This window comes from Excalfactoria chinensis, chromosome 11, assembly GCF_039878825.1.
Source record: "Excalfactoria chinensis isolate bCotChi1 chromosome 11, bCotChi1.hap2, whole genome shotgun sequence".
Taxonomy (NCBI): Eukaryota; Metazoa; Chordata; class Aves; order Galliformes; family Phasianidae; genus Excalfactoria; species Excalfactoria chinensis.
The window spans coordinates 15,140,623-15,163,864 of record NC_092835.1 but is presented as its reverse complement, the minus strand read 5'-3'; the positions used below and the strand labels follow the sequence as shown (position 1 = coordinate 15,163,864).

The following is a 23,242-nucleotide window of genomic DNA, read 5'->3' as shown; positions in this document are numbered from 1 at the left end:
ATCCTTACTAATCCTGCAGAGGAATGATTGTCTTCTAATAACTTAAAATGAAATCAGTTTTCAGTGTGAGGGTTGCAAATGGCGATTCTTTCATGAATAAGGAAAGATGATTTCCAAGAGCAGGCATCATGCTCTGACAAATACTCAAAGCCATGGAGTGTCAATATCAAAGCCAAGGAAGTTTGGAATTTGCAGGAGTTATGACAGTGATGCTGGACAGCCTAAAAATATCCCTTCTTCTCTTCAGTGACTTCTACTCCTTATCTTGCTATGCACCTTTTGTGGTGCCGCAGGGATCAAACTGATGCCATTAAGGGTCGATGTGCTTGATCCAAACATGTAAACGCAGCTCTGTTTTTAAGGCTTGTCAGGCCCCAGTGGTTTCTTCCAGGTCCAGGAAGCTGTGAATAAGCCCCTTCCTCAGAAATTACCCAGTGGTAAATTAGGGCTGGGAAATATCTCTTCTGAGCTGAAGGGCTATCTAATATATTGAAGGTTTTCATGAAACTTGTATCCTGATCTCTATGCACAAAGCTAGTACTTGACCTTTTCTCTCTATAATGCAAGAACTGTTAATTTTCATGGCATTTTCTCTCTAACTCTCCTAACCAAGGAATCAACCTCTTTAATACTAGTGATGGTATAAATATCCTATGCTGAGGCAGTGATTAAAGAGATATCTCGGGGATCCGAAGAATGGAAATTCCGGCTGCATTTGACCATTTCTCTTCTAAAAAAAATTGTTTTAAAAGCCTGGATATAAATAGCAGTTAGGCAGTATGAAATGAAAATATGCATTAAAAAACAATGTTTGGTTCATGTTGTTTTTAACTCGGATCTGTGGGACACGGGGCTCATAATGGAAATGCCTGATATTTTCAGAGCCCTGCTTCAGTCCATCCAAGCCAAGCAGCATAATTCAATGACTGATGGAATTCTGGGGGTGGAAAGAAGCATGGAAGCTGGCTTTTAACGATAGCCCTGTGGTAACATTCCCACGTGCAGTGATGGAGCACCCAAGGGGACTCTAAAAACCCCTGAATTAATAAAGCTGCATGAGGTGAGAAAAGCCTTGTTGTGACAAACCAACAAGAGTGTCATTGGGGGCAAGGGAGGAAAGGAAACCCCAAGAACTCTTCTCTCCTTTGCTAACGGAGGGCGGTAGGCAGCCACGTGGTCACTCATTGTGTGCATTCCTTTTATTTGTCATTTGTTTTCTTGGTCAGCACACCGCAAAGAACAGCAGTGACGGACAGAGCCACAAACCCGTAATGACTGCAATGTATTACAAAAATACGGACAGTGCTTACAGGAAAGTGACACAGCAGATTTAAAATGTGTGGTAAAATTAAAAATGTCTCTGTTTATTCTGGTTCCCACACTCCGGGGAGTTGCAGGCATGTGCTTTTCCCTTGGCAGGAATCTGACAGAGCACTTAGTGCCTACCGAAGGCTAAGTCAAGTATAGCAGCAGGGCCAGGCCCTGAGGCCGAAGCAGCAGACTTCATCATCCATCATCCCCTGACAGATGATTTTCTGGCTCTCTATTACACGGGGAGAAAATGTTCACACAATGCACAATAAATACATATACAGGGAGAGAGCATCTCCTTTGCACAGTATTTTTGTTCTTACCTGTGACCAAATTCTCCCTGTCATGAAAATAGCTTACATAAGGAAAAAGGTCAAGGAAGGAAAACAACCAACATTAAATTTAAGTGGTGACTTAAATTTCCTGGAAGCTGGTTTCCTTAGATCACATAATGCCAGGTATTTTTGTAAAATAATACACACAAGATCAAACTTGAGTAAAATTGTGTTTAGTTGAATGTAAATTCCTGTATTTCTATGGGCAGGAAGCTGTTTATCTGTGAAATGGTTGGCACTGTGGGGCTGAGGTATCCCCTGTGAGGTGCTCCTGTTTGGATGCAGGCACTTGCATTTCTGCCACGCTGCATTCAGTAAAGGTGGGTTTTGCAGCAGTGGTTCCTGCTTGGAACTGGGAGCCAGCGTTCAGGATTCCTGACTGTGGGCATCACCGCAGTGTTTGGATCTCACCTTCACCACCTCTACATTCTGTATTTCTTCACCTCACAGGGCGAAAAACACTTTCAAAAGCGTTAAATGCTATTGAATTTGGATAAAGGAGTTAGTTACCTAAGGACCAACACAGATTTATCTACTAAACGTAATGGGCTTTTTTAATTAATTATTATGCAGTGTGATGATGACAGTGTTTTTGGATGTTGAAGAAAAACGTTTGTCAAGGCTTTATTAACTAGTCAGCATCTCCGGGTACTCGTGTGCAGCCACCAAATAAGCTGCATAAATGGGTACTCGCTGATGTGTGCTATCGACACTTTGGGAAACGGAAGGGATTTTCTGGCTTTTACTGTATCTGTCATAGAAAATTCAGATCAGATCCTTAACATTGGCTTTTCCTATCAAGGTCATCCAAACCACTAAAAAGTAGTGAGCTGCGGAAGGAAATTCTAAGAGTTCTCATGTGGTCATTGCTAGAGAAATCATTTCCTTCAGTATCCATATGTTCAGCATATTTGCCTTGTTTCTGTCTTTGGTAAAGTTGTGGCATGGCTTCTAGGGAGAGGAAGACAAAAAGAAACCTTGCAGAGGAAGATTTTTGGCTAACCTATTTTGAAACTCATTAACTATCAGGATATAATAACTATCATTAAACTCAGCAGAATGCTCATTTTCCTATGGTTGTGGAAGCAACAGGAAATTCTTTTTCTCCCTTCCCTTCTCAGCCGCCCCGTCACTCCAGCTCACAGCTAAGGCTGGAGGGGTCCCTTTGTCACCCTACCTTTCCAACTGACATACAGCTGTTATGAAAGGAGTTCTCTCTTGAAGTCTGATCTAAAGCCAAGCAAATAAAAACACCCAAACTCTGCCAAGTATGATGTGTTGGTCCCATCCTGCCAGTGTGACACAGCAAATATCCCCAAGATTTTGAGCACTGTAAATGGACTCTAGCTGGCTGTTTTAATGTGTGGCATTAATGGAAGCCTTCTTTTCCACTGCCATATCTGCTAAACACTAACCATCATCCAAAGTGTATGGTTCAAACAGAACCTCACTGAGTTCCTTGTGTTTGCTTTATTTCTTATAGAACTGACTGCATTGAATTTGCATGATGATTTTTTTTTTTCTGCATCTAGAAAGGAAATGAAAGTATGAGTCTGAATTTGGGCTGTGAATAGAATACTCCTTTCTGCAGTTTCTTCTTTCCCCCTGTATTAGTTTATTGCAGCTATTGTTGTTGATGTGACCCAAATTGTTCTCAGGGATGCGCGTGGTTCCTGGTGTCTCAATCTCTAACACAGCTCATAACTGGGTGGCTCAGCCTAAATAAGTGGTTTTAACGTGACCCAGGACAGCCCAGCTTTGAGCAGGAGGTGGACAGCATCACCCCACAGGTCTCTTGGTGGACAGACATTTAAGATTATATCTTTCTGAGGTAGCTTCATGTGTTCTGTACTCAGCTGGCAAGATCTCATTAAGGCAGACTTTGGCTGTCCATAGCAGCCCAATGGCTTTGGAGGATATTGAGGAGCATGCCCTCTGGTTCCCATTTTCCTCACAGGGCAGAGGATTACTGTGGGTTGTCTCCATAAAAATGATGACTGGATGTTTTGCAGAAACGTACTGTGTATTGCTAACATGTCAGGAGGGCATAATAGTCATGTAGGTCTTAGTGCACTGTTTGTGCCATGCCTCAGGTCATCCAGAGAAAGCAAGCCAAGAGACTAAGCTAAGCTGTGGCAAGGTTTGGAGCCATGTTAGTGTGTTCACATGCTCACGTGCTGAGCACACTCAAACAGCCATGCTGAGACAGCTGTGTACCCAGAGATTACACTGCCATGATAAGGAAGACCAGAAGATGGAGGTAGAAGGAGCTTTTGGCTTAAAGCAGGCCAATGGCCAGTAATTAACCCTAGCTGAAGAGCTTCCTATACTGGCTTGCACTGACCTACAGCCTTACATGTGATTGCAAGCTGATTTGTGGTGTTTAAAAAGCCTTTTTATAAAACAGAATTCTTATGTTTTTTTCCAACCTCACGTGCAAGCCCCAGTCATATATCCTCTCTCAAATGCAGAAAAGCCTCATGGAGAAGGCCTAAGGGATGTGAGGAGCCCTTTACAGAGAGCAGAATGTCAAAAGAAATGTTCTTGTCTGTGGTATAAAGAAATGGAGATCTAAACCACCTTCATTTGGTGTTTTGTTTTGCCTATTTGGGGATATTTTTCTTTAAAAAGTGGGTATGAACCTGATATTGTTATATATTTGTAACGAAGCGAGAAATTCTTGGTAAGCCAGAAGCTACCTGTGGTCACTGTAATGCAATGGAACTAATCTAATATAAATCAAATGCCTGAAGCTTAAGGATGCCAAAGCGTCCAGTTTCAAGGAGATAGGGATAGAGGTGCTGTTGTAGATGCTAACGAGTCAAAATTTCATTGTATTTGTCAACGAATAATTATCTCTCCAGTTATCACCATTCTCAGGGAAAAAAAACAGCTTCCCACTAAATGGTTTTCCTTACATTTTTCTCTCCCTCCTGAGAAGTTACATTTTTTTCATTCACTGTTGGCAGAGATGAAAGTATCATTTGCTGAACACTCAAACAGTTTGGTTTTATTTTCCCAGGTTCCTGAGAAGAGAGCCAGCAGTGAAACCTGGAGCCTGTTGCGGCTAATCAAGTCATGATGGAAAGGTAAGAAATTATCTTCTTTTCTTTTTATTCTTCCCTAGAGTTTTTGGCTTCTTTCCTTCTTCATTTCAGTGCTGCTCACAGCTGTATTTCCAAAAATTTATCATGTCATCTTACAGATACATTTTCTTGGAATTTCAATATCCATCCCTCACGTTTTCTGTGGAAGGAAAATAAAAGACTTTATCCAGCTGTTCTGATCAGCAGAAAATGCTGAAAGTTCTTCCCTGTGTAAAAGAGATCTTGTCACTCCTGTAATGGGCAGCTGTTCACAGAGGGCTCAGGGTGAGGCGGTGAGAGCCTTTATTCAAGAAGATGGGGAGGCTCACACAGGTTTTTACATGACTCGGTCAGGAGCGTTCATGCTGTGGTTTGGGTTTGTGATTGGTGCCTGCAGTCAGGTTTTGTACAGCCTATGAGTTGGAACAGGATGAGTGAAAAAGGACAGGCATTGCTACCTTCAGATCTCGCAGCTTTGTCACTTTTTCTGTTGTAATTATACTTTAATTTTACCTTTGGCTCACGAGCGCAAGTATTCCTGAGTACAGCCCGTATCAGCTATCTATACTTATAAGCCTGTTCCTATTTGTTCAGCAAACTTGGCCAAGAACATCCCAGAACCGACAGTTTTTAAATCCTTTTGTTTATGGGAAATTTTACACGTTGGATTTTCCAAACACTCGGCTGGGGAGTGATCAGTGCAAACATCTGAGAACACTTTAGCTATCCTAATTCTCTCGCAATGTCTTACTAATATCCAAAGGAACAACTGCTCGTTTCATAAAGCAGTCTGCCAGGTTTCTTCAAAAGTTGTCTCAGATATTCTAAGCGCACATAATCTCAAGTACACTTTGTTTTGCTCCTTCCCAACTGAAGCTAATATTTCCCCTTCATAGGATATTTCAGGACATCCTTTTTGAAGCATGTAAGGTCTCTTTTGGGGATGATTTAACCTGAGGACAGCCTTACTGCGTGCCTTCTGTGCAGGAGCAAATGTTGTCCTACTTTAGTCTCTTTTAAGAATAAGAGAGTGTAAGTTGACCACCCAATTTGGATTTCAGTTTTGCCTTTTAGTTCTGGTTAACATAAACGCTACTGAATTTTAAAAGTTCAAAGGTTCATTAAAATGCATCCAGCACTGCCTCTGGGGTCATACCTAAAGTATTTGTGGGAAAGCAATATTAGTATACAATTTGCAAAGCAATAACCCATATCCCAAGTGAAAAGGAAGCACCGTGAAGCTAAAAGCTAAATAATAAATACTAATGAACAGGGACTCTAGAAAATCACTGTTGGAAAAAGTAGTAAATCCCCAGGTTGGATTATTTTGCTCTTGCTTTCTAACTTCTGTACAGTTTTGCTGTTTTTTGCTGCTGCCTTGGGAGAAAGGCTTTTGTCACTTTGGATCACAAAGACAGTTTTCAAGATGTTACCAACACATTCTGTCCTGCACAGCCAGGTTTACTGAAAAAAGAAACACAGCAGTTTGGCAACCGGTACAAGCAGTAACTGAGAGGCTGCCTGCCAATTATTATTGGCAACTGTCGATGATAATGACTTGCAAGATGCTGCAGGAAAATAGCAAAACGGGGTAATCATTTCTTTATTTACTTCTTGGTATGCTGACACTGATTCCTTGATTTACACGGGAAAATGGGTGGGCTTTCTGGCACCACTGCTTTAGAGCAGGTCTTCCAAACTCTGTTATGTCTGGCAAGGGCTCCAATCCAGCAAGAAAGAGAAGTATTGGACTGTGTGAAAGTACCCACAGATATAAAAGTAAACCCAGGTAAAAGTGCTTCCTGGAACTTTGGTTAGGGAGCTTGTTTTGATCTATGAACGAATCTCTGAGTCCTAGCAGAGATGCTCCAGAGCAGAAGCAATGCCAGTGTTTTCAACCACAGTGCCTCTGCTGAAATAGTGATTGTTATCTGTGATTTCCTGCCCAGGAAAGGTGGTGTGAGCCAGTGTGCTCAGAGAAATCATTGTTCTGATGTTACAATGTAGTGAATTTGCCAGGATGTAGAAAATTTAATAGCTGCAATCCACTCTCCAAACAATATCACACTGGATGGCTGGGAACCACCGTGGAAGCTGGGAGCTAAATTTTATAGGGGATTCAGTTCCAAAAAAGGTAAAAACCATTCAAATGTAAGACAGTTATCTTACTGGATAAATAATGTAAAACAGCCAGGCTGAACAGAAAAAGTTACAGTGACATCAGTGGAAAAAAGAGTTAGCTGATGAAGAAATTATGTAAAAACTACCAACAGCAGTTTAGACAAGAGGCTTATAGACTGACTAATTATCTTAAGACGCTGAGTGCCATGTGTGTTTCTTGCAGAAACAGTCGAAACGTTTGGGGTAACTTAGAAGACAGGCTTATATTTATATGTAGTAGGATTTTTTTCAAAACTTATTTTTTCAGTAGTGGCTTAGGTAGTGCATTACCCACGTATGATCAAAACAGTAACATGTTGATGGTTTCACCTCAACTCTCTTACTTCATTATTAATTGGAAATACGCAGAGACTCAGATACTAAAGTTCTAGTAGCCCTGTGGTCTGAACTAGCACTAAGAAAGGTGAGGGTTTAAGGAGAGGTGTGTCAATGTGACATCCCCAAATTCACAAGAGTCAGAATCCCCTCAGTACTTCAGCATAAGTTTGAGGTGAGAACTAGAGGGAACAGTGGTGAGCAGACTAAGAAAGAAATGCCCCAGTGCTCCAAAGCGGGTAGATGGGCTAAGAACTGTGATTTTTATGGACAGTACCAAATTTGGTGGGGTTTGCTTCCATCCATCTAAAAGCTGGAGTTCTGAGAAGGGCTGATATTGCTTATATCTATAAAAAATGCTGCCTGATTTGTCCTTCTCTGTGGGTTAGTATGTGGATCAGCAGGTCTTTTATGTATGTTGCATGCAGGTATTTACAGATGTGCAGTGCGTTACCATCTGGCCTTTGCTTGCAGTTGTGCTGCTTATTCTGAAAACATTTGTACATGGCAGCAGCCTCACCAGAAAAAAGGAGTATGTATCACGAGAACACCTATGCTATTGGCCCACTCTGTGAGCTGCACACGCAGCACTTGCACTGCCTTTATGGAAGTATTATGGCTCAGATAGCAGCTCCTAACCTTCCTGAGCCAAATTCAATTGATTGAACCCTGGCATTGCCTGTGTGTTCTAAAGAATTGGGTCAGTGTAGCCAAAGACTCGATATTTGGCTTTGTAACTGCACTTTACTGCTACTAATAGAGAATACTGTGGGTTGAGTGTAATACTGCATGGGGGAAAGAAAACTCAAAAAGAACAAAACCAGTGCTCACATGAGGAATAGAAGTATGCCATTCTATAGTTTGAATAATATGAGACTTCTCAAAAGTATTTCCACCTTACTTGCATTTGTCTCCTAACCAAGAAAAGGAACCCAACTTCAGAATACTGAAATAGAATCTCCTCCCAGCCACAACATTTCCTGGAAGAAAACAGCTAGCAATATGTATAAAATAGGGAACATGCTCCAAGGCCAGCCAAGCCTGCCTCCTGTGGATAGTTAATCTATGGCTATAAATTTATATTGTTCTATGTATTAGTCTTAAATGACTTGTACACATGTCCATTGTTGTCAGTTTAGAAAGGATACTTGTGAAACTTTGGTTCCAAATGTTGAAACATTTTGTCATATGAAATGAACTGAAAACAGCCCAGTTTTCTTCAGCAGTTGTATTAAACCTCAGAAGGCTAGCTTAGGTAGCAGTGTTTTGTAACCATTCTTCACAGGGAAACTGTAGGAATTTTTTTAACTGTTTAACTCTTGCCATTCTATTGATTGGAAAGCCTGCTTTCTGCTTATAATGGTCTGATCAGTGCACTGATGTTATTGCAGGTGCTAAAATATGTTGGGTAATCAGGCAGTGACTTATATAGGAGCTCATATACCTTACCTTTCATCACATAATTTAAGTACCTGAGATGGTCTAAGGACAGGGAGTAAAATATACAAGCAATGTAAGTTCTCTGAAAGGGAGTGTTACATCTGCAAGGAGCTCTCTGCTAATCCCAACTGACCAAACAGTGAGCCGTGCCAGTGGGGTCTGAGGTAGAGCTAATGTAGTTGATACGGAGCAGGTGGCTTATCACTGAACAAGTTCTTCCACAGCTGATTTTGTTTTTTTCTTAAGTGTAGTTCCGTCCTTTGTGCTGGCATGTTTCTGTAGGAGCAAGGAGTCCCTTCATGACAAAACACTGCTTGGGCTAAAATAGTGCAGGGAATAGTGGGGCAGCTTGAGTTTCAGGTTTGTGAATTTGGCAGCATCTGATTCTCTCCTATGGAAGTCTTTACACAACCACATGAAGTGTCCTCCCCTTGCATTTCCACAAGCCATGCTGGAGGCAGGAGTGAGGCCAAGAAGAATACACCTGAAAACACAAGGTATGGACCTTGACACACAGCCAAAGCTTTGTCCTTAGGGGTATGTATACTGTAATTCTGCTAGCCACATCCACAGGAACTCAAGTACTAAAACTGCTAAGTTACTAAAATTGTGTAGGCACATAGTTAAATCACCTGTGTGGAAGTAAAGTCTAAAGCAAGTGGTAGATGCTATGTACCCACTGCTGCCTGCTAGTCTCCTTTTCAGAGAGGTTCCTACATCTGTTAAGCTTATGGCTCCAGGTGGTGCCTGGGAGGTATGATCTGATGGTGCACACCTGCAGCCTCTTCTGCTGTCCTAGTGTTTTTAAGGAACAATCAGCAGTTTTAGTCCTTTACACCAGCTATAAGGTCCTGTGCTGGGAGGAACAAATTTAGCCAGATTTAGGCTCCCTGCTTAGTTTTGAGTGGCTTACAGGGACTTCAGGTTTGGGAGAATTCTGGACCGGTGAGTAATAATGAGGTATAGCTTGCTTGCCCTGTTTTCATTGTGTTCCTTTGCACAGCAGTAAGAAAGCAAATCATGAAGTATTTTTTTATTAGAGGGTTTGTGGTGGGGTGTTTCAGAAAGGCAAAGGGACTTAATTCTGCCTTTCTGCTCTGGTTCCTGGCTGGTTTGGAATCAGCAGGGAGAGGCTAGCATTATAAAAAACAAAACAAGAGGACTGTGGTGATGTGGTTCAAAAGAACTCAAATGTTGCTGTATATATTGTGTTTCATCCCATGTTTTAAAGATTTAGTACTAGAACCAGAAGGTCTTGGGGAAAAGTCCCTTGGGATGCTGCCTTGTTCTCAAGTTTGTGAATTTAGAGGCAGATTCAAGGCAAAAACTGAGGCAAAAATGACCCTGATCTCACAGTAACGATTAGTGGGAGAGAAAAAGGTGTTATGGCTGAGGCTTTTTATTTCCAATCTGGAGTATTAGGCTGTCTCCTTGATCTGTTCTGGTGAAGAAAAGCTTTTTATTTTATTTTATTTTTAATACATGAATCTGATACTGTAATTTTGTAATGATGACGTCAAGAAATATAACAGTTTTATTGGTAAACATGCACAAGAAGAAAAGGCTCTTGATTGCAGAGGCACAGTCAGCTTAGTTGCTGGGAGGTATGAGTAGTTACAGTTTAAAGTAATGGCAGAAATCAGCTCCCAAAACATGACTTTCAAACTTTATAAACGGCTCTGGTGTCAGTCAACAAGTATTGCTTCCAGGCTGGTTGTGATGGGTTCTATTTCACTTCCAAATAGCAAATCACTTAGCATTGCAATCCGTCTTTGGCCAGTCTTGTTTTTCTTTTGCGTGTCCACAGCCCTCCCCATGATAAGATTTCAGGCCCTGAAAGCTGTTTCATGTACCACATGGTGGGCAATAATATGGGAGGCTCCATCTCCCTAAATGAAAACTGACTCTTAATAAAGAGCACAAGGGTTCTGCATCTGTAGGTTGTGCTCAGGCCATGTGTATGCAGAGGTGCTCTTCTAGTGTGCAAACCCTGAACAAAGGGAAGTCGTGGTGTTCTTTCCTGCAAAGTCTGTGCGAGGGTGCTGCAGAAACTGCCTTCATGTAAATATTGGAAAAGGATGCATGTGTCAGAGCAAACCAGCTGAGAAACGAATAGTGTTTAAATTCATTGTGTGTGTAAACATGTGTTTAAGCACTTGCAGGGAACTCTTTCTGCAGGATAGCACAATTTCCTATTTTATTTTTATTTTTTGCCTTTCACTCCAAAGTGTCTCGTTGTGACTCTGGGAGATGTATTGCTGAGCAGGATCAGCAGCTGATCTGGCACCTCCAGCTCATCTATTTCTCTGTGCTGTACAGAGACTGCAGGACTGACGAATGCTTGCTGCTTGGTGTTTATATGTCTTCTCCACCGAAACTAGAAACATTTCAGCAACTTCCCTCTGTTTTGGTTTGTAATTTATTGATGTGAGTCCCTAAGCATGCTGGTTTTTAAAAAGACGTTTTGGTTTAACAAAATGCAGATAATTGCTTTGATGCTTTGGATTAAAAGAACAGTTTATCTTGCTGAAAAGCGATGACATTTTTTTGTACCAATATTGTTTTTACTAATAGGCGTGCAATGGCTTATAGCATTGATTTCATCTTTCGAAAACCTAGATGGTTAAAAAGAAAGAATAGCTGCTAATGGGAGGGTGATAGAAATAATTTAAAGATGATCGGCTGCTATGGTTTAGTTCGTATCATTCACTTAGGGAATAAAAATGAATATTAAAAAAAGATATTAAAAACGCAAGCCCTCATCATTTTGTTGCTTTTGGCATATTTGCCAAGGGACACAACGACATATTAGAAAATAAAATGGTTTCTCATTTGAGACTTTCCTAAATAGAATTCTTGGTGGATTTAAAATCAACACCAAAACCTTTCCAGCTTGCAGTACGCCTGCATTCAAACGCAGGGACAAATCCAGCAGCGCTTACTTCGGGGCGCTGTTGTTTTGATTTGGAGCTGTTGTTTTGCCATTCGTGTGTATAAAAGGGGAAAAAAGAATAATCTTTGAAAGGAAGTATGCTGTTTTCATCCCTAAATGCGGATCTTTTCACATGGAAACAATTGCGTGCAGAAAATTGCTGGAGCAATTTTGGAAGCCATTTTTAATTTAAAAATTTGCCCGCGCACAGTGCACCGTTGTTTCTGCCTAAAAACATATTTTAACAGTCAAGCAATATAAATTCTTTAAAAATTGAGTTTTAGAAGGGAAATACTGATACAGTCTTAGCTGCTGGCATAGCAACTTGACAAACAGTCCCACCCATGCGTTCATGCTGACTTGTCATTTCAGTTGCTTTTCCCTCAGCTGCAACTGGCTTGCTTGATGGTTACTCTTTTTGCTATTGACTATTCCTGCACTGACAGGAAAATTCTCTACTGCTTCCTTTTGTAGCTTAATTTCAGGAGCCTTAAAACCATTCAGGTTTTAAGTTATGTTACATCGATGTGGAAACCAGTGAATAATTTGGTCAGAATTGACACAGTAACTTTCCAGCGTTGGGGCTTTTGTAAATGAATTTGAAAACTCTTCTTTCGCACTTAATGTCTTTTCTCATCTCAGTGGTTTTTCTGTCTCATTCGTCAGTTTTTATGATGCGCTATAAATTGCTGCGCTGCGTTCTGTGGTGATTTAGGAGATATATCTTTTAACAAATTGTAATATGGGAGCACAATAACTTCTGCATCCCATGACATTTTTGAGTAATGACACTTATGTCATAAGTACGTTGCTCTGAAAGTAATGCCTCCTCTTTATTTCCTTGGAAACTACTAGATGCAAACTGTGATAGAGCAAAATCTCAGCTACAGAACACTATTTCTCAATAGTGTTTATTAGTGTTTTCACCATTAGCTCTGCATTTTCGCCAGCAATGAGCAAGAGCCTGCATGCCATGCTTGTTAAAATATATATATATCATCATCATAGTATTGTGCGAGTTGGAAGGGACCTTAGAGATCATCGAGTCCAACTCCCGGGATTCGAGCCCTCTAGTGTAGCAGAGCAGCACTTGTACCACTTGCGCCACAAGGGGATTCGAACTCGGGCCCTTCAGTGTTGCAAGCGGTGGTTCTAACATATACATACATATATACATATGTATATATACATACATACATATATATATATATATATATACACACACACACACATATGTACTAGTGGAGGTGACCCACTGTCACCACTGCTGAAATGCACCACTCAATGTGCTCACATCCACCGCTTGTTCTCCATAAGTGCTCAGCAAGAGTTGATGAACAACACTGGGCACCATTTTTTCCCACATGAAGGAATTCAGTTCCACCCCTTTGCTTCATACAAACTTTCACTCCAGACATTATTTTGTCAGAGTGCCCCTCTGCTGCCATCTGTTGCACAGCAACAACACGTAACAGAATACTGGCAGGAAGTTTCAGCTCCTACTGGCTGTACCACCATCATTTGCCCCAGTGTCCTGGGCCAATGTAATAAAATAGGAGGTGTTACTTTTAGAGCAGTCCTTATAGATGCTATGATATTCCAGGAAAGAATTTAAGTAGGTACTTTTCTGTCACCGACTGTGGTGTTTCAGGAGGTTTTCAGTGAAGCTGAGCCTCTAATTAAGCGTGGAAAGCAGCTTAGTATCTTTTAGAATTATTTAATCTTAAGGCTGAAATTAAGTAAATTATTTCCCAGACTCAGTAATTAGAATCCTGCTCATGATTTTAAATACATATTTCCTTCTTGGTTGCACAACTGATTCTTGGTGCTTCATTCATTACTAACTGCATGGTTAACCTCAATGTATGCACAGGCAAATTCAATTTTACTGCAGTAATTAGTATGCTTTTTGAGGAGAGGAAAAAAAAAAGAAGTGGCATGCATAGCAAGATTTGCTGTTGTATATATTATGCATGTATTGCAAATAAGAAATTGCAGATGTAAATAGCCCCATTAGTAATATAGATTATTTGCTTTATTTACACAAAGTTCTTTAACTTCACAGTAGGAATTTTTTGTTCTTTGTCTCTTCCTCCCTTTCCAGTGTTAAAATTTCAAGCAATGTGGTATGAAATCAGAAGTGAAGCAAAAGCAAACTCATTTATGTTTTTAGGAATAGTTTAGAAATTGCATAGCCTATGATACTGACTGCCACGGGATTTTGCAGAAATGAAGAGACTTTGGATAAACAAAGAATTAGACATCAAGAGACTTAATAAAGGGAGCTAGGCGATATGTCCAACAAAACCTCTGTAAGGATACTGAATAATTGTGTGCATGTGTGTATCTATATATGTGTATTTTAAGACAGTGTGTTCCTGTCAGAAAACAACCAGCTCCCTTTTGTTAATTGTTGAGCATGGAGTCTGTTTATTCTTCAGTAATTTTGGCTTAGGGGTCCTTAAGGAAGGCAGAGATTGCAGACAATTTCAGAATATACGTTCAGCCAAAAATAAACATTGGCAGAAAGACGCAAGGAAATAGAAAGCGATACCTAGAGTTTTGGAAGTCAGGTAGGACTCTGTGTCTAGAAAAGGCAGCTTCTAACTGGTGAAATGCGTAAAAAGATTTTTTGTGTCTGCAAGTTTTTCCGTATCTGTATAATGCATGGGTGGTTTGTTTCTTTCTTTTCCACCTCTGCTCAGAAGAGCCAGTGACAGCCCTGCTTAGTAGACCAGATGACTGTTCATCTGGTCCACAGGAACCTTTTCTAATCTGCTGACTTGGCTTTTAGTGGGCTGATCTCCTGGCACCCAGAGAATCACGCTCCCACTGTTCTATGAAGTCTGGAGGCAGGTTTCTGGGCAGGAGGAAGGACAGCAGCACGCGCTCTGTCCTCTGGGGTTTCAAGCTATAATGGGCAAATCCTAGGTCACATGTGGTTGTTCCTACTGGTGTTTGCTGATGGCTGGACAAAGGCTCTTGGAGATAACTTGCTTTGGTAATAATTACTGGATAAAAAGTTCTGTCTCCTCACCTTTGTTCTTCTGGGTGTAGAAATAACTTAAATCGTTATGGGTTCCAAATCAATAGATAGTTCCTTTAAGGCTATTTGTGCTTTCATTAAGCTATATATAAATAACTTATTAACAGTCACTTACATTCACACAGTCTTGTCTCTTCTTGACCTGTATAACAGTGGTTGAAGTTCTTGTTTCGGAGTGGCAAAGTGGGATGTTCCCTTGGTCCAGCAGTGACTTTTCAGAAAGTAGACTGCATGAGAAAAAGAAATAGTGTGTAGAAAAAATACGTTCCCAGAAAGAAAGATAATGTTGAAGACATGAACAAATATGTAGTGATTAATCATGTATCAGCTATGAATGATTTTTTAACATCAGAGGATGCAATCGATGAGGTTTTTGACTGAGTAAGGACTTCAGGGTTTTCTATATGAAAAAGCCAGCTGACATTCATTAGAGCTGATAAAAAATAAATAAATAAAAATTCCACACAACACTTTTTACTTAAAAATCAGAAAGTAAAATTGTTAAAGGAAATCGTATCATGGAAACGTGCCAATGCTGTTGAAATCTTCACATGAAAAAAGTTGAGATGAATTGTCAGCTTTCTAATTTCACTTCAAGAACATTGAATGTAGCATTTTATATTTTCTGATGTATATTTAATATGCACACAATATAAAGTAAAATGAATATTTTAGTACTGTGAAAGCTAATACACTTGAGACACACGGAGAAAAATATATTGTGGTTTTAAGTGGGTTGTTTTGTCATATAGGAAGTTCCTTGTATTTATTTATAAACTTTAAAAGTAAAAACCAAACCTCACCTTTCCTTAAGAATTCTGATTCTAGGCTCTTACCAGCTGTGTGATTGTGGCAGCTTTATGAAAAGCTGCTTTTTACATTTACTAAAGAAATCGCAGGAGACCTTAATTTTTATGATTTTTACATTGAAGTAACAAAATGGTGCTGTTTTCCCTGATAATAATGTAGTTCTGACAGCAGCATGAAGGTCTGCCCTAACGTTCTGCATAGTTATTTCTGCATACACAGGTGAGAGGATAGAGAAGCTCGATCACACAGACCCTTCTTGCTGCATAAAACCTACTCAAGTGGGAAAAGTCTCAGTTTTGTCAAAATCTACTGTTTTCTCCTCCCAGAAATTAGGAGATCCGGGCAAGCCTCTCTATATGTAGAGCTGTTAGCAAATTTCCAATTGAGAAAATCTCTGTATCCTTCTGCTGTTGCACACAAGAAATCATTACTCACGTGCTCTCATCTTTGTGTTCCATTTGTATGTAACACCCACCAATTCTTCCTTTCCATCTATTCTTTTCCTCTCACATCTCCATATGCTTTTCAGTTGAAAAAAGGCTTCAGTTAATCTATGAAATGTGTACACTACTCTCTCCTTCAAAGAAATTCCTTAGAAACCAACCATATTTCAATTATAGTGATTCCATACTTCTATTCCTCTGCATTGTGAGTTATAAAGAGAATTATTTTAAGAAATGATGCAGCAGTGGAAAAGGCAATGCAACCATAAGATGCATTAGGAGTGGTATTTCTAGAGGAAATGCTAGTGCTATTATAGAGACTCTGGTACAGCCTCAGAAATATCATGTAGTGTTGGTCAACCGTGGACAGGAATGTCTTATAAAACTGGAACAGATGTACAGAAAGGTCATAAGAATTATTAAGGTAAAGTGAAACCTATTTTATGAGAAGAAACAAAAGGATTTTACATGTTCTAGCACAGGAAAATAAAAGCTGAATGGCTTATGGTTTCTGTCTAGCGTGTAGTGGTTGGAGACACACAGCCAAGTACCTGGACTAACTGACACCACAGAAATAGTTCTTTAATAGTTTTAAACTAAAAGGTCACTGGTTGTTTTGTGAGTTTTTTCTTGTTGAGTTTTGTTGTAGTTTTCATTTGTTGGTTTTGTCCCCTAAAACCAGCCAGGGTCTCAGTGAGAATAAAGGGAGAGAAAAGTTTTGCATGCTTTCATGGAAGCCACGAGAAATTATAGGGGACCAAAATGCATACTGTAGGGAATCCTTTCCAATGAGTCCCGCAGTACTGTAAGTTTTCTCCATTAATAACATGAGTATTTTAGTTTACATCTCATCCATCTGCTATAAAACATTTAGCCTCATGCTCAGATGTTCTGTACTCTTCCACATACTTCCTGTGCAATATTAGGTAGGTCACCATGTTCTCTGTCTTGCATGTGTACGATGTGTATATTAGTATTCCCTGCCTCAAAGGGGTGCTGGAAGGATAAATACAGTAATAGCTGTATTGGCAGAGGCAAGTCAATATTTTGTCATAGGCAAGGAACCTCTTTGCATTCATTCAGGTTTCTCTACTATGCAGTATCATTTCCGTCAGAAAGGTTCTATAAAGCTGCAAGAATAATAATGAAATGGTTGGCTAGTTCACTTACAAATATTTGCATGTCTGCTTTTCCTGTTTTTACGATAAAGAATGTAAAATTAATTGGAGCTTGGTCTCCCATGCAAGGCATGTGCATGCTGGAGCGAGTCCAGTGCAAGGCCAGAGAGGTGATTAAGAGGTTGGGGTACCTGCCTTCAGGGGATGGCTGAGAGAGGTGGGGTGGCTCGGTCTGGGGAAGAGAGGATTCAGGGGGACCTTTTCAGTGTGAATAAATATCTGATTAAAGGAGTAAAGAAGATGTAGGCAGGCTTCTCTCAGAGGTAACAGGCACAAAATTGAAATGTATGACTTCTTTTTAAGCAAAAGGAAAAACTGGTTCATGATAGGGATTGTCTAGGGCAACTAGATAAGCTGCCTGTGGGGTTATGGAGTCTCCATTGTTGGAGCAAGTGAATCTTCATGTACTCCATACATCCTCTTAAAATAACATGACAGAACCCTGAGATTTGATCTTTTGTAATAGCTTTCTGCTACCTAAGTACATGGCAGCTCAAGCCAGGTATGAATGGTGACTTACTTACCCTGGTGTCACTTGGACTTCTGCCACTGCTTTCTGTGTAGTTGGGATTTCAGGGTAAGTGAGTCAAAGCAGAGAGCCACTGTTGTTCTTAGAGCTGATGTTTTCTTTTCCTTCTGAATCAGTATTGATTTACTTCTCGAAAGGGAAGGCTTAAATCTGTATACTTTAGAAGTATATAATGACACTTCTGTTTTATGCTTTGTGAAGCAAAAAGGAATGTACCTCTTGTAACAGGGATATGGCAAGAAGAAAATAATTTGTGGCATCTACATCAATTTTATAAAATAAATGTAATCCTATCCTATGGAGAATGAGGGATACATTTTGCATCTGAGTTTAAATTTTCTGTAGTGACAACCCATAATTCCAAAGGAGGCTCCTTCCCTGTGCAAATATCTGTTGCTTTGCAAAGTGAAAGCGGTACTATCTTAAATATATGTTTTCATTCCAGTAGTGCAGTTCTCCCTGAAGTAGTAGAAACCCAGACAGAGAAAGCAGAGAGAAACAGTGGTTCCTTGATGGAACCTTTTGTCTCGACATCTGCTTTTGGGTCAAACTTTCACCTGTGTCTGAGAGAAGAGGCATGCTGAGATGTGCAGTTGTGTTCACTTAGGTGTAGTCTCAGGTTTTCAGTTTATAGTTAGAGACATTTTCCTTTAAAAATTTCTAAGCATGTTGTTATGGCAAGATTCACTTTTTATTTTTAATCAGCTGAACTATCTGGAAAAAGATCAACATCAAGATCTGTCCCACAGGGACTCCATCCAGGACAGAGCTTTTTGTTCCATGATGAGAGACAGAATCAGAGCTGTCCAAATAATAAGAACCAGATTCCTGAAGTGGTTTATGAGAGGAGACTCAAATTTGATTTATTGCTCATTGTAGGGTCTGATTATCTGTTGTTGTGAATTTCCATGTGGCCACTGGTATACATCAAAATGTTGTGAAAGTTTGAAGTTCAAGTGCATTTACATTATTTATTGTCTTACTCCTCTTTAAAAAAAATAATAATACCCTACTCAGTCAGACAGCTGAAGGTCTATCAAGTAACTCATCAAATGCCACTAATGGCAGAAAGTGAAAATATAATAGAATGCAAACTAATTCCTTCCGGAAGGAGTTTCAGACTCATTTTAATTAGTCAGACAAGATGTGTAAATTGCAAACATATCTACAGAAAATGAGAGTTTTTAAATGGAATGGTTGTAGGAGATTGCTGTTTGCTTTTGACTCCTGAGGAAGTATTATTTGTCTCACTCCAGTTAACTTGCATTAGCAAGCCATATATATATATATTTATTTTTTTTTAATAAAATGAAGTGACAAACAGTAATGTGTACCATGTTTGTCACACGTTTACTACTTTGTGCTGACCACAACAGGAGTTATTCAGAACTGGTGGTCTCTCTCTATGAAATGGTGTTTTTGTCATCAAAATATAGTAGTACAGTTCCCCTTTGTATGCTTGCTTAGATTGCAGTCATACTGCAGCAAATTAACTAGAATATCAAAATTATTTCTCAGATCTTCTCAGTAGTGAGTCTTCAAAAGCTAAGGAGAGATTCTGACAGAGTTGCAGGTTTTATTCCATTTGGGAAAGATTTTGTAGAGTGGATGTTTCTCATGAGCTGAACTACATTATCCATCTTCTCTGAGCTGTGGTAATGTTCATGCTTTGTTCTGTCTGCTCGTTCTTATTTTTTTGGAGCAGAAGGAAAACTAAAACTTAGAGCAAAAGACCAACTGAAGAAGTGTCCAGACAATGGAATGGCAAGTAAATGCAGAGTATACCAGAGGGGAAAAAACAGCCTATTGCTATACTTTACCCTCTGCTAAATTAGATGTATCTGCTTAGGCAGAGGAATCAACAGTCAGGTTAATCACCTCAGTGTTATCTCCTCCTCAATGTAAAAATACTGATTTAAAATAAAATAAAATTAAAAAAAAGAATTAAAGAAGAATGGTAACATAAGAGGAGTAGGTAACAAATAACAGAATGATGCAACATGAATTGATTTGCTGTGGGCAGGTATTGACCACTGGCTCTCAAAATTACAAAGCTGAGATATTGGAGAAACAAAAGGTAGAGGTGAAGCTGCAGCCAAATGGAAAGGTTAAATGGTTTGCCTTAGAGAGGTGTCACCACTTACCAGAGTTGGAAGGGCTTTGGCAGCAGCTGCCCCTCAAGTGCGGGATCAGGGCTGAAGTCTGTAACTGTTCCTCATGTCAACTGGAGGGAGAAAAATTCTACAGTTAAAGCACTGTTCTCTAAAGTTTTAGGTCCATTAGATTAACCACTCTTAAATCTAAGAGTCAGCTTTATTATTTTAACTAGTTTACAAGGAGACAGTATATGTGACTGCATATATTTTTCCAGGATACTTGTGGGGTTTTTTTAACCAGTAAGCTACCTATCCTAGAGTGTTAAACACATGGGGAAAAAATGAAAAAAAAAAAAAATCCAAACCAACAACTTTATTGGAAATTATTGTATTTGAAAAGGCCTTAGCTATTCCCCAGGAAGAGGAGCAGAGAATGCAGGGTCAATTTACAACCTGACCTGAAAACACAGAGTTGATAATCAGCCATCATTGCTTATTGTATCTATGATCTGATTTGTTGAAATGCTCAATAAATCTGCTATTAGGAGAAAAAGTGCTTACATGCATCTTTTTTTTTTTTTTTTTTCCTTTAAGGAAAAAAAAAAATTAAACAACAAAATAAAAGATTGATTGACAAGACATCAATAAAGCTTTAAGCATACACCGCTGACCTTTTTTTCTTTGCTCTGCAATCTGTGTTTATTAGAATTCAGCTCCTATAAATAGGTTTCTGTGGATAAAGAAGCGAGCAGCTTCTTAGGAGTTTTGTTCAATAAACTTCTGTGAAAAATCTAAAGACTTAATACATGGCTTTCAATTTAATTCATTCTGTCTTCTCTTCTTAAAAATATAAGTGGGGATGAAATAGATTTAGCTGGTGGAGTGTGTTTTCTAAAGCTGTTTTCTTAAAACTCACCTTTCCTTTTTAATGTCTGCTACAGCAGTTCATTTGGAACAGACAGGATATATATCATCTCACGCCTGGTACTGTAGGCTATTTCTTCTCTTTAAATAAAAACATATTATAAATCTGTGGTGCACTTGAGTGTTGTAGCACTCAGGTTAGTGACTTCAAAAGTAGAGCTGAAATGAGGCTTTGGCACGCACTAAAGAATACTGACCAAGTCTTCAGACCTCAATTTCTATTTGATTTTCCTGAGCAGAAAAATCTCTTCAGAGCCTTTCAAAACAGTAAAGGTGGCACAGCAGTGATGTCATGACTTTTAATTTTACCGCAAGCCTCATGATATTCCTGTATTAGGTTTTTGTTGTTGTTGTTCTTAAAGTCCTACTTCTTGGAGTCTTGTGAGAATCTCTTTTGTTCTGTGTTGTGAAAGTATATGTGTAGCTGTTTTGCTGTAAGCAAAAAGCGAAACAGAAGGAGGGGTAAAAATTTGAAGCCTGGTGAGAAAAGTCCCTGAGCAAGCACTCAGAGCATGCATGTCTCCTTGGTGTGTGTTTTACTGAGTGGAATCTTACAGTGCTGGCAGGCAAAGATACATCTGTCTTGGTCTCAGATTAGATATGCATTTTTCATCAGCTGCTTCATGATAAAAGAGAAGCCAGCATTATCACATTTTGTCCCACAGATTCCTTCTTCCTTAGTATCACCTGAAAATCAAATTTACTGATGTCCAAAGCTTTCTAGTACCTTTTCAGGTGCTATTTCTGACTCAAGCAGCTTTCCCTCAATAAATCATGCTAAACCCTAATTAACTTAGGCCATCTCTTTCCCTTTCTTCCTTGTGGGGAACTGGGGGAAGAGGGCTTTGGCATTTTATTGGTTTTTAATGGAGTTCTCTCTCCACTGTGTTTGGTTGTTGGTTCTACCAGTACCGTCTGGCTTGTAGGGATTAGCAGATTTTCAAACAGAAACTTGTCATAATCATTCTTAAGTTCCACATCCACAAAGGGGAACTGTAGGACACTTGCAGGTTGGTTGGTCCCATGTGGTATGGAAACGCTCCCAGGCACTTGTACAACTTGGTTCTTGCTATATGCTAGCACTCAATATGAGAGGGCACTTCCTTATTTCAGACATTAGATTTGGCCTGCACTGACTATTTGTAATACTGTTAACTGATCCTCTGCCTCTGTTTTCCTTGCATCCAAATAGATGTAAAAATGCTTAAACCATCTTTGGATGGTTTTTCCTTTCACAGTTCTGAGTATGCTGAGATGTGATCAGGGAAAGTTTTTGCTGTAGAACAGGTAATGTTATTCCTGTAAACCGAAAGGTGTGTACCATGCAAAGAAGAGGGTGCAAAGAGAAAAGCCTGTGTTTTGTTTGTCCTTAGATCTGCAGGGAAAGAGTGGCATGTTGGAGGGGATTTCATCAAATGCAGGAAGTTTGTAAAGTTAGTAAAGGTTCTTGCTAATGTGAAGGTGCTACAAAATACAGGGCGTTGTTCTTTTGTTTTTAAATGCTCTGTATTTATAATGGATGTCATATTCTATGAATCGTTCCTACTTCTGCACAGCATCTGAAAGACAGCCTCACTCCAGTCAAATTTTATCTGTTTAATATAAGACTTCAGGTGTGCAGGCATTACTGTCAGATAGGAGAGGGCTATACAGAACTTTAATTCTGCTTATTCAGTAATAATTTATTTTGCAAGCTCCGATCATTAGGATTATTACTAATTACCATGCTGTTCAGCTGCACTGACACACACACACACACACACAAAAATCTGATATAATTGAGCACGTTAAAAATATTAATGTGTTGGCTCTGCCAGGTTTTAAATAGGGCAAGATAACGTGGCTTATCAAAATCTGAGCACACACAGGGTGATCATTCACCCACCTCATCACACCGCCCTCATGCTTGGTGCTGTGGATGTGGGTTGCCCTGAGGAGGCCAGCTGGAGGAATAACGGCTTCCCTGTGGTAAATCTGGCCTCAGTGCTCTGCAGAGCAGCGCTGGGGCAGCACCTGGGCCTGGTGCACCTCAGCACAGCCTGGTGCTGCGCTCCCCACAGGTGAGGCCTGCAGCCTGCTGCTAAATGCTATCAGGTGGCAGAGACAACAAAAGTACCGAGACCAGTAGAAGCTCTTAAAATGAGGTAAAAATATGAGGGGAGGCTGGGCTTGTTGAGGCTGCTGGGCTGTGTGGTGTGTGGAGGCATCAGGCGGTTCAGTATCGTGTCACACAGGTGAGGGTCTGCTGAGCTCCTGAGTCCATACTTAGCAAAGCAAGCACCCTGAGTACAGGTATACTGAAATTCAAGTCTGTGTTTCTCTACGTCTTTAACAAAACCATTGTGGCTTGGCAGGAGCTGGTCTTGAGTTTGAGCTTGTTGTGTTCAACTGTGTGTCTGAGGAACATCAGAGAACTCCTCAGAGAGTTGCCCACTGCCTCTGGGCTCTCACTGCCACCCCTCAGGAGCTGTGAGGTGAAGTCCTTCCTGACTGAAGGGCTCTTCAGGATTTCTGTGTGCAGTTTGCAACATCTGCATGGTTGGCAAATGTGCCAATAACATGTGGGTAGATAACTTTTTTTTAATGGGGTGTAGATTTTCTTACAGCTAACTGAGG

General features: G+C 40.0%; 1 long non-coding RNA gene across 1 annotated transcript in view; it reads left to right on the top strand.

Annotated features, from left to right (window-relative positions):
• Positions 1-9,489: 9,489 nt before the first annotated feature.
• Positions 9,490-23,242, top strand: part of LOC140257312 (uncharacterized) — a 178,381-nt gene continuing 164,628 nt past the window's right edge. The window contains exon 1 of the long non-coding RNA XR_011904996.1: positions 9,490-9,613. This is a non-coding gene — a long non-coding RNA (uncharacterized lncRNA). The remainder of the gene's footprint in view (positions 9,614-23,242) is intronic.